This window comes from Eptesicus fuscus, chromosome 13 (genome assembly GCF_027574615.1).
Source record: "Eptesicus fuscus isolate TK198812 chromosome 13, DD_ASM_mEF_20220401, whole genome shotgun sequence".
Lineage (NCBI taxonomy): Eukaryota > Metazoa > Chordata > Mammalia > Chiroptera > Vespertilionidae > Eptesicus > Eptesicus fuscus.
The window spans coordinates 49,916,574-49,932,294 of record NC_072485.1 but is presented as its reverse complement, the minus strand read 5'-3'; the positions used below and the strand labels follow the sequence as shown (position 1 = coordinate 49,932,294).

General features: G+C 41.8%; 1 protein-coding gene across 3 annotated transcripts in view; it reads right to left on the bottom strand.

The window, feature by feature from the left end:
* The window catches only part of TEAD1 (TEA domain transcription factor 1), a 253,571-nt gene that overhangs the window by 236,171 nt on the left and 1,679 nt on the right, over positions 1-15,721 (bottom strand). The window lies entirely within an intron of this gene.

The window sequence follows — 15,721 nt, the reverse complement described above, 5'->3', positions numbered from 1 at the left end:
GCTACTAGTAAGACCAGGCTGCACACTTTGGAAGGGCCTCATCTTTGTGCAGCTTTTGGCTCTCATCTCTAGTGACCACTAGGATGGACCAAAGTTGGAAGAAACAGGATCTCTGACCTATAATCTTGAACAAGCCACTTCTCTCCTCCAGCCTTCCCTGGAAAATAAGAGATCGTAGAAATATCTACCACCAGAACTATGGCAAGGATTAAGACCAAGCACAAGCTTAATGAGCCTTAGCCTCTTCTTTTCCTCAAATGTAGCCTAGCCTCTTTCATTTTGATTATCTGTACAAACCTGTGAGGCTTCAAAAAACGAATTATCAAGTGCAAAAAAATAACAATAAAAGAGTATTCTAGCTAATAAATGAAAAAGGAATGAGAGAATTGGAATATTACCAGTGACGCATATGAAATAATAGACATAGGCAGAAATCATAAATCAATGACTGCTAATATCACAAAGATGAGACAACTACACATTAGGGGCCTCCTGGTGGAATACTAGTTATAAAATATTCCTGTCCAAAAAATAAAAAATTTAACCTGAATCAGACCAAGCTTCTAGATCTAAATCCCCATTTATAGGAAATACAGAAGATAGAACATGATAACCAGGACATGGAAATGCAACTGCAAAATTCAAAATGAGGAAAACGCCACAAGAGAAACAATGAGGCTTTTTAAATAACAAATCAACTGCAAGAAAGAAAGAAAAAAGGCAGAGGAGAGGCCTTAAAAGATTTTTAAGAAACATATTAACCAAATATAACCTGTTGATCTTGTTTGGAACCTGAATTGAACAAACCAACTGTGGGAAAACATTTGAGACAATCCAGGAAAGTTTAACAGCAACTAGGTATTTGATATTGAAGAATTATTAAAATGTTCCTATGATATTGTACTTGGTGGTGGTTGTTTTTTTAAAGAATCTTATTTTTAAAAATACGTACCAAAAAAAATTATAGATGGTATTATATTTGAGAGAGGAGATGGGGGGTTAGAAGAAACAATAATGGCCATGACTTTATGACTACTGCTAAGTGATGGTGGTCCCATGGGGGCTCATTACCCTCTACTGTGCTGAATTTTTCCATAATAAAATTTTTGAAAACCTTAAATTAAAAGTAGACAGCAATCCTGTCCCCCTCCTTCAAAGAGAGAGAAAGATGCTACGGGAAGAGGCATTCGGCACTCAAATTCATGGCTGCTGGGGGACGGTAATCGCAATCATAATCACATCAGCAGCTAACATTTATGGGACACTTACTCTCTGCCAGGCATGTGCTGGCCCTCAGTTAACCCTTGCTATAACCCACAAGGAAGGCATTGCTATGTCCATTTTACAGGTAAGGATACTGAGGTTCAGAAAAATTAGAGAAGATCCTCAAGGATAAAAAGACAAGTGGGTGGAATGTGGGTGACTCCATGAATTCATGAGCATAATGAGAATCAGAATGAGTTCTGTCTTTTCAAAATAGTAGCAACTTTTAAGAGGGCTGGTGACTCCACAATCCAAAAGAGTCAATGCTCTCCAGTGTTAAAGAGAGCAGGGTTGAGAAGTGCTGCTTTGGGGATGACCATTTTTGGTGAAACTCCGAGAGCTGCAGAGGCAGGCTCTAAAATCTCAAAGTGATAAGAGCGGAGGAGAAAGCATGAAAAGTGGAGGGCATGCGTGCAAGTGTGTGTGTAAAAACATGAAGGCAAAAATGGTCTGAAGAAAAGGGGAGAAAAATAACAGAGCAAGAAATCCAGCTTAAAACTGAACCCAAAGGAGAAAGATTGGAAAAAAGCAAATAAATGAGCTCCTGTCAGACGAGTGCAGTCTAGCTGGGACAAACACTCAGGATCTTGGATGGAGAAACAAAGGGCAGAGGAAGCAGGAGACTTCAAAATGGGTTGGGGGAACAAATGGAGATACTCACTGTGGGCCATTTACCATATTTCATCATATTGCACTTTAAACTCACACTCAGGAGGTATTATTATTATTTCCTTCATTTTTCAGATGAGGAAATGGAGTCCTAAAGAGATTAAATATTTTACCTGCTATCACAGCCAATAAGCGGAACTCAGGTCTGACTTCAAAGCCATGCTTTTAGGTTGCTTTACTAAACATATCAAGCACTAGAGAACTATACAAAATTAGGTCAACACCAAAATGGCCAATAGCAGAAAGTCAGTGGAGAAAGTCTAAGAAAGGGACATGTCCTGAGAAGGAGGGAAATACACAGGCACACATCCCAGAGTGACCAGAGCTGGGTGAAGAGAAGAAAAGACAATATCAACCAGTCCACTCCCTTCCACTAAACACCAACCACCAAGATGTCAAAGATGGATAGCAACCCCATTAGCAATCCCATTTCAAAGCCCTTAATGCCTTTTTTTTAGAGGCCTGATTATTAAGGGCTCTGAGGAAGCAGTTAACTCCTTTCTTCCGGGTGCCCCTACCACTGCCCATCACATATCACAGCCTAAGACAGAGCCCAAGTCACGTGGGTGTCAAGGACAGAAATTCACTCCATCTCTTAGGTTCCCTAGCACTCCCACTATCATGGAGTGAGGTCAAGGTCATATGCCTAAACCCTACCCCCAGCATGAGTCATTTCCATATCCAAACCTTCCTGGTGGTAGAGGGGGCTAACTTATTCTGACAGCCTGCCAACAGAGCACATTCCAAAGAAAAACCAGATAAACTGGTAGGTCCAGTTCCAAGCTTCAAAACCACAACAGCCCCCAACCCCTACACATACATACACACACACACACACACACACACACACACACACACACACCTATAGAGCAGTCTGGATCAACCCAGCCCTCACATTTTCAATGGCCAGTACAACCAGTCTGAGAGGTGAAGGTTATTACAGCCTCTGACATCTGAAACCAAAAGGGAAAGGTGAATCTTGCCCCTTCTCAGGAGGATGAATGACTAGGGTGGGAAAAGCTTGACTGAGTCACACCCAGCATTTTAGAACCTTAGCCACATGTTTGTTCTGAAGATAGAGTAAAATGGGTCACCAAGAACACAAAATACTCTGTGCTTTTTGTGCTTTGTGTACTTTTGTGTACTTGGCCTTTTCTGGACAGATACTCCAAGTGAGGGGAAATCTACCTTTGTTTCAATGTCATAATCAATCTTAAATCCATTCAATGACACAATAAAACCGAAGTGACTTAATAAACAGACTTCTGTTAGCCTGGCAGCTGTGAAGTCACACAATCTAGGAACTGGCTTTAAATTTGGCCCTGTCACACAGGCTGTGGGACCTGGGGCAGATTACTAAACCTCTCTGAGCTTCACTTTCTTCAACTAAAAATGGAGCTCTTAGATTCCAAAAAAAGGTAATGCTGAAGAATGGGCATAAGGCAGAATCTGACCTATGAGCCTTCCTTTCTTATCCAAATTCTCCCAGAGTGGCCCAAGGAATTAGTGCCACTAAAAGAAGAGTTATAGCGTGAACTCAGAAGACTTGCACCTCCTCCACAAAATCTAGTTTGGGGAAGAGAGTGCAGGGTGGTGGGTGGGATGACTCAGATAACAAGGTAATTCTCCTAGACTTTTCTGCCTAAGGCACTCACATTTTATCTCTTTAATCTAAAGCTCAGCTCAAAAGCAGGCTAGAGGGGCAGATGGCCCAGTATCATCTTCCCAGAAAGGGAAACCAAAGATTTTCAAGCAATTTGCCCAAAGTCCCAGGGAAAGCCAATATCAGGGGCTGTCCAACAGCCTTTCTTCCCCACAGTTGGAAGTGGAGGACCTAGATCCTAGTCCCTAGAGGACTTTCAAAGGCCTTCTCCCAAATGAACTGCCCCAACAAGGAAACAGTTCTCCAGGCGCACAACAGCAAAGCCTAGACGCCACTGTTTCAGCAACACTTTCCCAAGTTACTGCTTAAACCATGGATAAAATAACTCAGTACACAGTGGTATCAAGAGATCCCCCTGGAGCTGAGGAGTGCTGTTACAATTACGTTTAGATTTAGGCAAAGTAATAAAATTTCTTTAATTCCTAAAATCCCACTCCATTTCCCATGCCATATGTATTCAGGCACACCGTCGGACATCTTTACACAGTCTCCCGAAGAACGCAGATAAGCGAGTTTGAAACCAAAGACTGTCAAGAGCACTGAGACCACAAGTTCAACATCATCAGAAATGCCCCAAATTTCAATTACAAACCTTTCAAAATTCCACTGGGAAAAGCTTCCTAAATTACTTTGCTAGTCAAAAAGGAAATGAACCAATGCTGAATCATTCCCATGAATGATGAGAAAAAAAAATTTTTTTTCATACGTTAGGAATTGATCCTCAGAATAGCTGAGGATTCTAAACACTTTGGTTGAAACTAGCACATGTTTATAGGACAAGTTGTTCCCTGAAATTCCCTTCTATTGTAGCTCCAGGCTCACAACAGCATGGGACACTCCTTCAAGAATAATACTGTCAAGAGCTCAACACCAGGGCACTACAAAGGCCTCCTGCCCGGATTTTCTCTCCATTCTGCTTAATTAAAGGGAGCCAGCCAGTTTCCTCAACAGTTTCCTATTAGTAGAATGACCGTGTAGTTTACCGTCCACCGGACATTTGAGAGTAAAAGGGGGCGCTAATTATTAAGGATTACGCCAAGACAAGAAGCATAAGCCAGGCCTGTCACAGGCAAGCCTTTACACAGCCACAAGGAACAGTAAAGGACAACCCTTTCGAAAATGCAAATGGATAAAAACTGCCACAAACAGACATTATGAGGGAGACAGCATCTAGTGGGAGGACACAGGAACCAGAAAGACCAAGTTGAAATTAAGAAAAAACTGGGCCGAGCGCAGCCTGAAGCGTGAGATATAAATTAACCTGAGTTTCTTTTTTCCCCATCTTAAATCAGTGTACAAATCAGAGTCAATAGTTGACTTGTGGCCTCATGATCTCCTAGTTTGTTCTTCATGACTTTAGTTCTTGGGCTGTTTAAAGTATAAGCTACATGGGCGGTTAGCACAGTCAACATCTATCATTAAGGAGGGAGTCATTCCACACCATTCATTCTTTATAAAGAAAAATAAGCTTCCATTTTACATATATCTTTCGGATTCTCACTAAAACCAGTAAACTAGTACAAATGCAAAGTCTTAGATGGCCGCTTTGAATAAAACAAATGTCACGTGAGTGTGAGAAGTGCTGGTGAGCACAGTCAACGCTGTTCCATGATAACTACATTGACTGTTCTGTTTTCCCTGTGAAATTATAACTTACCCGCCCTTTTCAAGTACAGTAAGTCCTCAGTTAATATCGATGACATGTTTCAAGACATAACAAAACCAATTTTACCATAAGCTAATTTACATAAATAAGAGTTAAGGTCTTACAGCATCTCATCAGTGTTTTAAGGAAACAACTCTGAACAAAACGTCATAGCTGTTGTTTTTTGAGAGCATGCTGTATACAATTCAATAGCTTTTAGTAGATTCACAAGTTTGTGAACCAACTGTTTTTTAAATCAACCTTTCTCCCTTCTTCAACAGTCAGCTAGCTGCCTCTAAAAAACCCCTGTCCCCAACAAGTCCACTCATCCCTCAAGTAATTTTTAACTTGAAGACTGGGAAAACACATTAGTTCTACATACTGTGTTAAGAGACAATAGATGTGTTCTCCGGCCCTGGCTCACACAAAACAATCTTAACTACTCAAAGCAATAGCAGGGAGTGGCCCAGGTCGACAAAGGAGGGGACGCTGACCCACACTGAAGTGTAGCTGGGGATCTGAGCAGACACAGCCCGCTTAAGGCTTCTGAGTGAAAAAGTAGGTCTCTACCGACTCTACCCAGGGTACTAACCCAAGTAGAAACTCATCTTAGATTAACAAACATGCTCTTACATATGCAAATACATTGGCAAAGGGCTGGGCTACCATTCACATAAAAGTGTTAATTATTATGTAAATTATGTTTAAGACCCAAAGCAAAGAGCCTGCTGGGAGTGGCAAAGCAAAGACTTAATTCCTGAGCTTGGAGTACCTACTTGGAGGAGGCAGGCTGGCTGGGGGTTTTAATAGCAGCCACACTGAGCTAGCTTTTAACTAAACTTTACCACAACTCTTCTAGATAGATAACGTCATCCCCATTTTCCAGATGACGAAACCGAGGGCACAAATTAAGCAGCAGCTTGCACGAAGCAGGTATTAAGCAGTTGCAGGAGCCATAGCCCATTTGGCTCAGTGGATAGATAAGAGTTTCGCCCCGCAGACTGAAGGGTCTCGGGTTCCATTCTGGTCAAGGGCATGTACCTTGGTTGCAGGCTTGATCCCTGACCCTTGTCGGGGTGCCTGTGGGAGGCAACCAATCGATGTGTATCTCTCACATGGATGTTTCTCTCTGTCTCTCCCCCTCCCTTCCCCTCTCTCTAAAGGTAGGGGGTGGTTCCTCTCTGCCCCAGGTTCTCTCTCCCACCTGAAGCTTAATGCCCTCACACCACCAGCAGAAAGGAACTCCTCAAGGGTGCGGCCAGCAGGCCCAGGGCTCTAAGCACAGTATCTCTGTGAAGTGTTCCTTTCAACCACCTTAGAGAAGAGCTTTTAGAGCCCAATCCCAAAGTCAGAAGCATGGTTCCTAAGGAAGAACCTAAGAAAAGAGTTTCCTTTTGCGTGGATGAAGGTACATCAAACTCACTTTTTCAGAAGCATTTCCATTTGATTCGAACTACCATTTGGCAAAGAATGACCTCAAATATGATGTATTTACTGATGGATTTCCTCCACTTTATCAACAGGGGAAGTGTGGTTCAAAGCGATTAATGGTCTAGGACTTTATGGGATGCACCAGCCTCCCCTGGATTTCAGTCCATTTGCCTGAGACCAGAAGTCCAGTTCTCCTAAGTAACTCCGCCTCAGCCCTGGGTGTTCCTCAAGAATCCCTGTCCAGGCTGACCTGGCAGGAAATCTGTGAAGATGTGGTAGGCAAGATAACATTTGAATTTGTCACTTACTGAACACTTACTAAATGTCAGGCATACAGGAGGCATTCTATCCGGATTTCCAAATGGGGACACTGAGGCTGAGCGAGGAGGTACCGTCAAACCTCGTTTCTCGAAAGTCTCCCATCTCGAACAATTCAGTTCTCAACCAAGTTGTCCACAGAAAAAAAATGTTTCAGTTTTCAACCTGACAACCCTTTCATGATGATACCTCAGCATGACAGAAAGTGTCCCTCAGGCAACAAACAAAGGAGAGAATGCTTTTAATGCTGGTGAAATTGATGATTAGCACAATTTTAAAACATAAAGAGTGTTAATGTTGCTAAGGGTGTGAAAGTGCTCACAAAACAACAATCACAGGCACTTGAATAGGTAGAAAAACTGTTGTTGATTGGATCAAGAAAAAGCAGTAAGCTGGTAGCATTTCTGAGGCAGTGATATATGAAAAATTTGTTTAAGGCTAGTATGGGGTGGTTTGATAAATTTAAGAAAAGAAGGGTTTATTTATAAACAGTATATTAGACATGTATTATATATAAGAAAAGTTAAGCAGGGGAATCATTTGGGGGTCTGGGATGGATTAATTCAATTTACATAATTCTAATGGGGAAAAAAATGATTCAGTTTTCGAGCAAATCACTTCTCAAACAACCTTCCGGAACGAATTAAGTTCGAGAAAGGAGGTCCAATGTAATTTGACCAAGGCCACCGAACTAGTGAGTGGCTGAGCTAAGAATCCAAATAAGGTGCCCAGCCGGCATGGCTCAGTGGTTGAGCTTCGACCCATGAACCAAGAGGTAACTGTTCAATTCCCAGACAAGGCATATATCCGGGTTGCTAGCTCCATCTCCAGTAGGGGATGTGCAGGAGATAGCCCATCAAAGATGTTTCTCTCTCATGGATGTTTCTATCTCTCTGTCCCTCTCCCTTCCTCTCTCTCTAAAATCAATAAAACTTAACTTTGAAAAAATATTGTTGCATCCTACCCGGTTTGGCTCAGTGGATAGAACATTGGCCTGCAGACTGAAGGGTCTCGGGTTGATTCTGGTCAAGGGCACATAAATCGGTTGCAGGTTCGATGCCTGGCCCTGGTCAGGGCACGTGTGGTGGCAACCTATCAATGTGTCTCTCTCACATTGATGTTTCTCTCTCTTTGTCTCTCCCCCGCGCTTCCACTCTTTCTAAAAATCAATGGAAAAATATCCGCAGGTGAGGATTAACAAATAAACAAACAAAATATATATTTCTGTATCACTCAGAAATCATATTTTATGCACACTGAAACCTTTTAAGTATGTCAATCTTGTGCAGACATAAAGAGTAAAGTATAAGCAAAATAAACTGGGTAAGATATACCTAAAACAACTCCTCAAAGAGACAAATATCCATGCTGTTCCACACACTACCGCCCCCTGTGACAAAAGCATTCTGCATTTGTTCTACAGGCTTTGATGAGCGTGTGCAACCACGTCATGGATGGTGACCACGGCCTGGCCAGTCAGAATTGAAGGGTATGTTCAAATACGGGACAAGTTTGCATCTTGGAACTCATGGAACATGGGATACACTGTTTCCCCACTGGACTGTGATGATCTCTTTACATGCCTGTTTCCCTTCCTGTAAATTTTACTGATCACCATTCATTGGCCAGCTTTTACTGATCACCAAAACCCTGGCACACAGTAGCACCTGTAAGTGTTTAAATGTCCAGGGTCAAGTAGCAGTTCTACGCAGAACTGGGAGCATCTGGATTTCAAGGAACCCAAAGGTGGAGGGAACAGAGAAAAAAGAATGAAAAGCCACATATGGTTTATCAGCAGCGGGTTCGTCTCTGGGCTGCTGTCAGGATCACCCATCCTACCACCTCACTCTGCAGTGTCAAGGGATACCGTCTGAGGAGCTCAGCGAGCAGCTCAGGCAGCATCCCCACTCCTCAAAAAATAAAAACACCTCTGCAAGCAGCCAGGTAAGAATTAGTCTTTAAACCCTTTCCCAGCAAGCCTGACACAGGCCTCTATTATCACATCTGGAAACAACTGCTACACTCCCAAGGGGCAACAGATGAAAGCTGAGCACAAAGGTGGCTCTACTCATTTTATTGCTTCTCGCAGTTGCAACCTTATTTTTGTGCAGTTGTATCTTTAAAATCAACCAAGAACATCTTTGTGAATTCCATAAACATTCAGTATAGGTATGCATATAAGTTCTTTGGTTAATCTCTTCTTGTCCCCTCTGCCCCAAAAAAACAAAAGGGGGGGGGGACATCTGTAATACTTTCAACAATAAAGGTGAATTAAAAATAAATAAATAAAAACAAAAGATTCAGTATATGTTCTTTGGTACATTGCCTCACAAATATAGGGGGGAGGAAAATCCCAACTCAGAGATAGGAGGGATGGCCATGTTTTGTCTGATTCAATCTAAGGATAAAAATTAAGAGTATCACCCTAACCAGTCTGGCTCAATGGATAGAGCATTGGCCCTCAAACTGAAGGATCGAGAGTTCAATTCCAGTCAAGGGCACGTACCTGGGTTGCAGGCTCAATCCCTGGCTCCAGTCTGGGCGCGTGCTGGGGGGGGGCGGGGGGGGGGGGGGGGAACCAATTGATGTGTCTCCCTCACATTGATGCTTCTCCCTCTGTATTTCCCCACCCCTTTCACTCTCTAAAAAAAATAAATGGAAAACATCCTTGGGTGAGGATTAACAAAAAAATTATAGAGTACCTAGAGCAATGATTCCCAATCAGAGGTGAACACCACAACAGGTTCTTAGAAAACCGGAAACATTGTGACTCCCACAGCCCTCCTAAGTCTCCAGGGGTAATGGCCAGGCTGTAGAGAGCTCCGTGGTGGCTGCCAAGCACAGGGTCAGGTGGGAACCACTGGTGTGGCAGAGGATCCAGGGGCAGGAGCAGAACGAGGCTGCCCTGGGTTTGAGTCAGAACCATCCTGAATTCGCCATGTAAAAGGATCCATGTACTGTCAATTACTAAACCCAAGTCAAAATCTGGGAAAGGTGAGGGGCCTGTTAAGTAGAGAGACAATATGCAGGGAGGGTGGGCTGGGAAAGGGGCAGACAGTCTTACCCTGGCTCCTCCAGTGCCTGGCACATACCAAGGACATCCAATATTTGCTGAACGAGATTCACATGGCTGATAAGCACATGGTCATGTACATCATCAAATTTCCACAGAGGCACCTACTATGTGCAAAAAATCTGAGTTGGCTCTGGCAACTTAACCAAGAGTTGTCACCCACCTGTCCCCCTCCTTCAATTCATAGTGGAACAGATTTTAGTTTTGCTTCAGCTTCACCTGGCCTCTCAGTAGAAGTTTCTAGAAACATTTCCATGTTTAACAATCCCTAGTCAGGAAGGAAGCTGACTCTTGCCTCCAAATCACAGATAACACATCCTCTGATATCCAGTTACGTAGATGCTAATCATTTTTACATTTTATGATTAAGACAAAATTCAAAGGTAAAAGAAAATGAGGGACATATTTTTAATGCACAACGAAACTAGAAACCTTTTATCAAAATAAGAACAATATCAGCCTTATCTCTCCAGAATGTAAAACAAAAGCAAATTTTGAATTATGGGAATTTCTCAGCTCTACCAGTATGAAATGCTACTAAGTAGTTTGTTTACTGTTTTCCACTCAATGAAAATACCCGATGAGTTCTTCTAAGTGTCCCAGATTTCAAAACAGGGCTGGGGGCTAGGGACTGATGGTTCCCTCAGCTGACAGTGCTCTTTCCCACTCTAACCACCATTGTCTCCCAAAGGCTTTCAGATGAAAAGGCAAAGAGGGAGAAAGGGTTGAAAGAGATTCCACCAAAGGAAGCATCGCTCACAATGGCTTCAATAGTTTTTGGAATCAGCTGGCCCCCATGACACCCCCAGCCATGGTGATGGGTGATCTGAAAACGAAGCATATCAAAATGCTATTGATAAGCTAAATTACCAGACAGCTTATCTGAGGCCCACATCCGCCATATGGTGCCCCAACTTCTGCCGCCTGTTGCTGCTGCAACAATAGGCACGCCTACCCAGAAAGCACCATCGGACAGAAGCCCAGCAGCAGCGGCATGCAGGGCGGCTACTGTGTTTACATTTTATTTTGTGCTATTAATTCTGGGCCTCCCCCTATCCCAGGAGAGATTTGAAACACACACACATATTCAATGTCAAAAATAGGTGTTCCCTGCAGACACACACGGGCACACTTCATGTGGGCGCGTGAATGGGTACACATCAGGTGAACAGAGAGAAAAAACCAGATGTCAACTTCAGAACTGGAGCTGCCTGGTGGGGGAGGGCGAGGCAGGCAGGCTCCCGGCTAGGGCTGCAAGCAGACAATGAGCTTTTCTCAAAACACTGGGGCGGGCGGGCCTTGGGGAGTGGCTATTTAAAACACTTGGCTCCTTTTATTTCACCACCATGGAAGTGAATTCGGCTCTGAAGTGCCAGAGCAAATGAAGTCATTTGGTTTCCGCGGGCTCCCTTTGCATTCTAGCAGTAGAAGTGAGGCCAGACGAGAGAGTCGGAGAGTAGGAAGGTCCAGCTGAAGTTGTTCTTTCTTCCACTTAAAATCGATTCCACAGAGGATTTGGGGCCTGGGCTTCATTAACTTTTTTTTTTCTTTGAAAAGACAATAAGATCATAGGAAATCTAAAGGACATTGGACACTGGAATGAATGCTGACAAAGACGACTCCCTTTACAAAATGCCATCAAGTCAAAGTGTAAAGACGCCAGATAAGGAGATCAGCTTCTAAAGGCTTGGTTGGTATAAAAGATTAATGGTGACTCTGTCAAATGAATTCATAAGATTTCTGCCTTTCTTTCTACTTTCTACTCTCTCTAAAAAAGGTTCCTATCTTTGCAGAGATGATATCCTTCATAGTAATAAAATATTCATTTCTTAGTTTACTATCTATTAGGGAAAAGACACTGGTTTCCAAAGAGAGCTCAGAACACATAACATCTGGTTATGCAAAAATGCACAAGATGCAGGTTTGGGTAGGTGCAAAGCTAAAAAAAAAAAAAAAAAAAAAGGAAGAAAAGAAAGAAAGAAAATAGACAGAGTCTTTCCTAATACTCAGATCTAGTTAACTATTACAGAAAGGCACTCGTTTCATCCCCCAAATCTCCCACACCTAAGCAGACAACATTCTTGGATGAACTTTTCAAATTTTCTTAAACATTCTCAGTTTAAAAAAAACACACAACTCCTTTCAAGTTAAATTGAGATTGCACTTGAACTCTGTCCAAGAGCTGAGCTGAACTGAATTATGATAATTAGAAAGCTGTGCCTATAAAAAAAAAAGCAGTGCAGTTCATGCATTTTTTTTAAAAGTTCATGCCAGAGAATATAAGTTCAATATGTTCTCACATAATTAACATTTCCCACCATTAGCAGCAGTTTTTCAGTTTATATATCAGTAAAAACAACAGCACTCGTCATTGTTGTATATTCCCAGTCAATAGTGTTTCAGTCACTTAACACATACATCTAAACCTGTCAGATGCCTAAAAGCAACCAGAGATTTCCCACTGGAGACAACAGTGACTTAACTTATTCATCAATAAGCTGGATTTTTCTTTGAAACCCATTTTCCAGTGTTGGACCCTGTCCCTTAAACTAAAACTACTAATGAAATCCTAGGACAGAGCTTTAGTTAATTAGTTTTTAAACTAATGTGGGGGAAAAAAGGCAGAAAGCACGGCATCAGGGTAGTAAATATTGATTTTTTAAAAAAAACAGGGGGAGGAAAGAGGGGCCCATAATACAGCCAGCATGGAGCCTTCCTTTGGTCGGCCACAAAAGCAGAAAAGACAGCCTCTTAGAACAAACCCCCGCCCAATCCAATCAGAAGAGAGACCAGTGGTTTCACAGTTAGCCAGGACTCCCAGACTATGGAAACTATTTTTTTGAGAATCCTCCCAACCATGCAAAAAGTCAGTGAACAAAAGAACTTAAGAGCTGAGAGTGAGCCACCCTTTAAGGAAAACCATCCTGAAAACCTACGCTTCAGCACACCCGTTTGCTTTGATTAAAATAAAAAATACTTATTTCAATATTTTGAAATTCTCTTATTCTGCACCACTACGCAGTCCAAATGTATCTGAAGAAATGGCTGAATTTCAACAGTGAGTGTAAATATGGGATAAGGTCAAAGAAGCTTGTGATGAGTATGTTAACAGATTAAGGACTCTTCAACAGTTAACAGCTTTGAAATAAAACAACATAAAAACCCGCACAAAAACACTCCAGATATTTAGGTCCAAATATTCTAGCATTCCAAAAACTACTCCAGAATAGGGAAGGCCCCAAACCTCCCAGATTTCAGAAAAAACCCAGTAATCATAATACAAGGCGGGGGGGTGGGGGGGGGGGTCCCCTAACTTGGTATTTGCCAAAAAGCCCAACCCTGAAACGGTAAGTGCTTAGCATGAACCTGAATTACTTGATATTATCACCTTTGTGAATATGTAAGAATAAAATACATCACTGATACTGTTCAAACATGATTGGGATCTAATTTAAATGCCACAGGGTAATCTGTGTCTTCAACAGATAAAAAGAAAAAAGAACAAGCACCACACAGCTATAAAAGATTATTCCAGGCATCGGTGAGTCCACAGGAGCTCAGCAGCAAAGTCTAAGTTTGTCGAAGGGCAAAAAAGCTTACAATATACTTTTCTTACTGAGTTCAGAAGTAGAACATCAGTACTCTGCTGTTCCAGTCACTGAACTCTAAGGGTGAAACTGTCATGCCAGAATTTATCAACAGATAGGTGGGCTCTGATTTCCCTATGGTTCTACAAAGAAAGCTGGACACTTGCTCTGGCCAGCATTCTACAGTCTTAGGAGAAAACAGGCCCCCAAAATTTTACCACTAAAGAGAACCAACCTCTAAGCATAGCTTTCACTGAGCAATTTTTTTTTCCTTTTGCAATCTCTTTATTAGAAACAAGACTAGGTGCCTAAAATACAAGCTTCAAAAGTGTTATCTGCCTGCTATCTGTGTGTAAACATGGTCATCTTATGTACACTAGAACATACATGCAGTTATTTGCACCAACCTTCTGAGTGATAAAACACAACAATTTTCATTTGCAGGCAGTATAATTATGCTCACAATTAATACGTAATAACACATGAGATTAGAGAAGAGTAATCCCACAGATTGCAGGTCTTTTACAACCCCTGTGTATGAGAGATATCAATCCATTTCTGAAGCAACAAATGTTAAAATATTGTTAATGGCACAGGTCATTTCTTCCAAGACTTATATAAATAACATTTGGGACCTACATTCTCTAACTGTCCCTGTACACACTTTTTTACTGAAATGTGACAATAAATATGATCTAGACACAGATGACAGAACACTGCAAGTATATCCTGTCCAAATTTCCCCATTAAGAAATGCCCTCTTATACTTGCTGTTCTGTTTTGTCAGAGCCAGCAAAATTCAAAATTGTTTATAAATAACTGAAGTGTAAGCAACAAAAACATAGAACATTGGTTTTCCTTATGACCTGCTTATCCTTTTTTCTAAATAAAAGGGGATGCCAGTCCCCAAAGCGAGTGTATGAATACAGAATTCATGCTGTATAAAGCCAAAGAGGGGTAGAGAAAAGGGGAACAGAGGAGAAAGCTGGCTTCCCCCAGGCTGTACCCCCACCCCAACTCTCCCTTATGTTTAATTAGTTCACTACTGCGGAGCAGACACACATTGTACTACAATGCAAGAAAGCACCTCTCGGTGAGAAATTCATTTCAATCTGGCTTAAACTAAGCTAGGTTGCCCTCCTCTTTAAATTAAATTTCATTAAGTATATGTCATGGTGAGTCCTGGTTTATGTTTTGGGGAAAGAAAAAAAAAAATCTCTAATAATCTCTCAGGCATATTCTCTGGAGTTCTATTTGCTACCTTACAAAAGATCACACAGAGGACTCTAAACAAAGGTTCTTACCTATAATATATTTTTTCCTCTCAATGTCAGGGCAAAGTGTCATACTGGCTTTGTTTCAAAGTTGTAAAAAAAAAAAAAAAAAAAAGAAAAGATATTCTAATATTCCCCCTAAAACTGTGGATCAAATAATACTTATCATTTAAGTAAAAATAAAATGGTCCACCTTGGCACTTTCATACCAACAGCAAGAACCAGTAATGGATACTGCTTATCAGTTCATTTTTTTTATACCAATAACAAATAAAAGAATTGTAAACTCTGTCTAAAACCTGAAACCTGAGAGTTCAACAGAGTTGCACATACAAAGAAACGCCAAACAAAAATATCTGTGACCATTTATGGAAATAGTGAGATTAGAAAAATAAGCCTTTCCCCCGAAAAAAATTATCAACAATTCAAAACCTCGATGTTGACAAAGGTTCAACTAATCCATTTGTCTTTCCTGAGTCACTCTGTAATTAGTTCTACCGTTTCCTTCTAAAGAGGAAAGATTCTTACCAAAGTTGGATCTAAGGCTGGCCCCGTATAAGCATTCAAATGTGATTGGGCCCAAAGATCCTATTTACAGAAGGGCACAAACCCAATTGTGAAAGGGTGGAGAAGCCCTGGGCACAACCTGAGGGCTGTTCCCAACCACTGCCTCCAGAGTGCCCTAGCAAGAGGAGCCCCCCATGGGTTAAGGCACGAGCAAGGTCCATGGCAGACTCAGACAAGGAACCCACTCCCCGAACTGACAATGCAGGGAGATCGGGTCTTCCTGAAGGGATC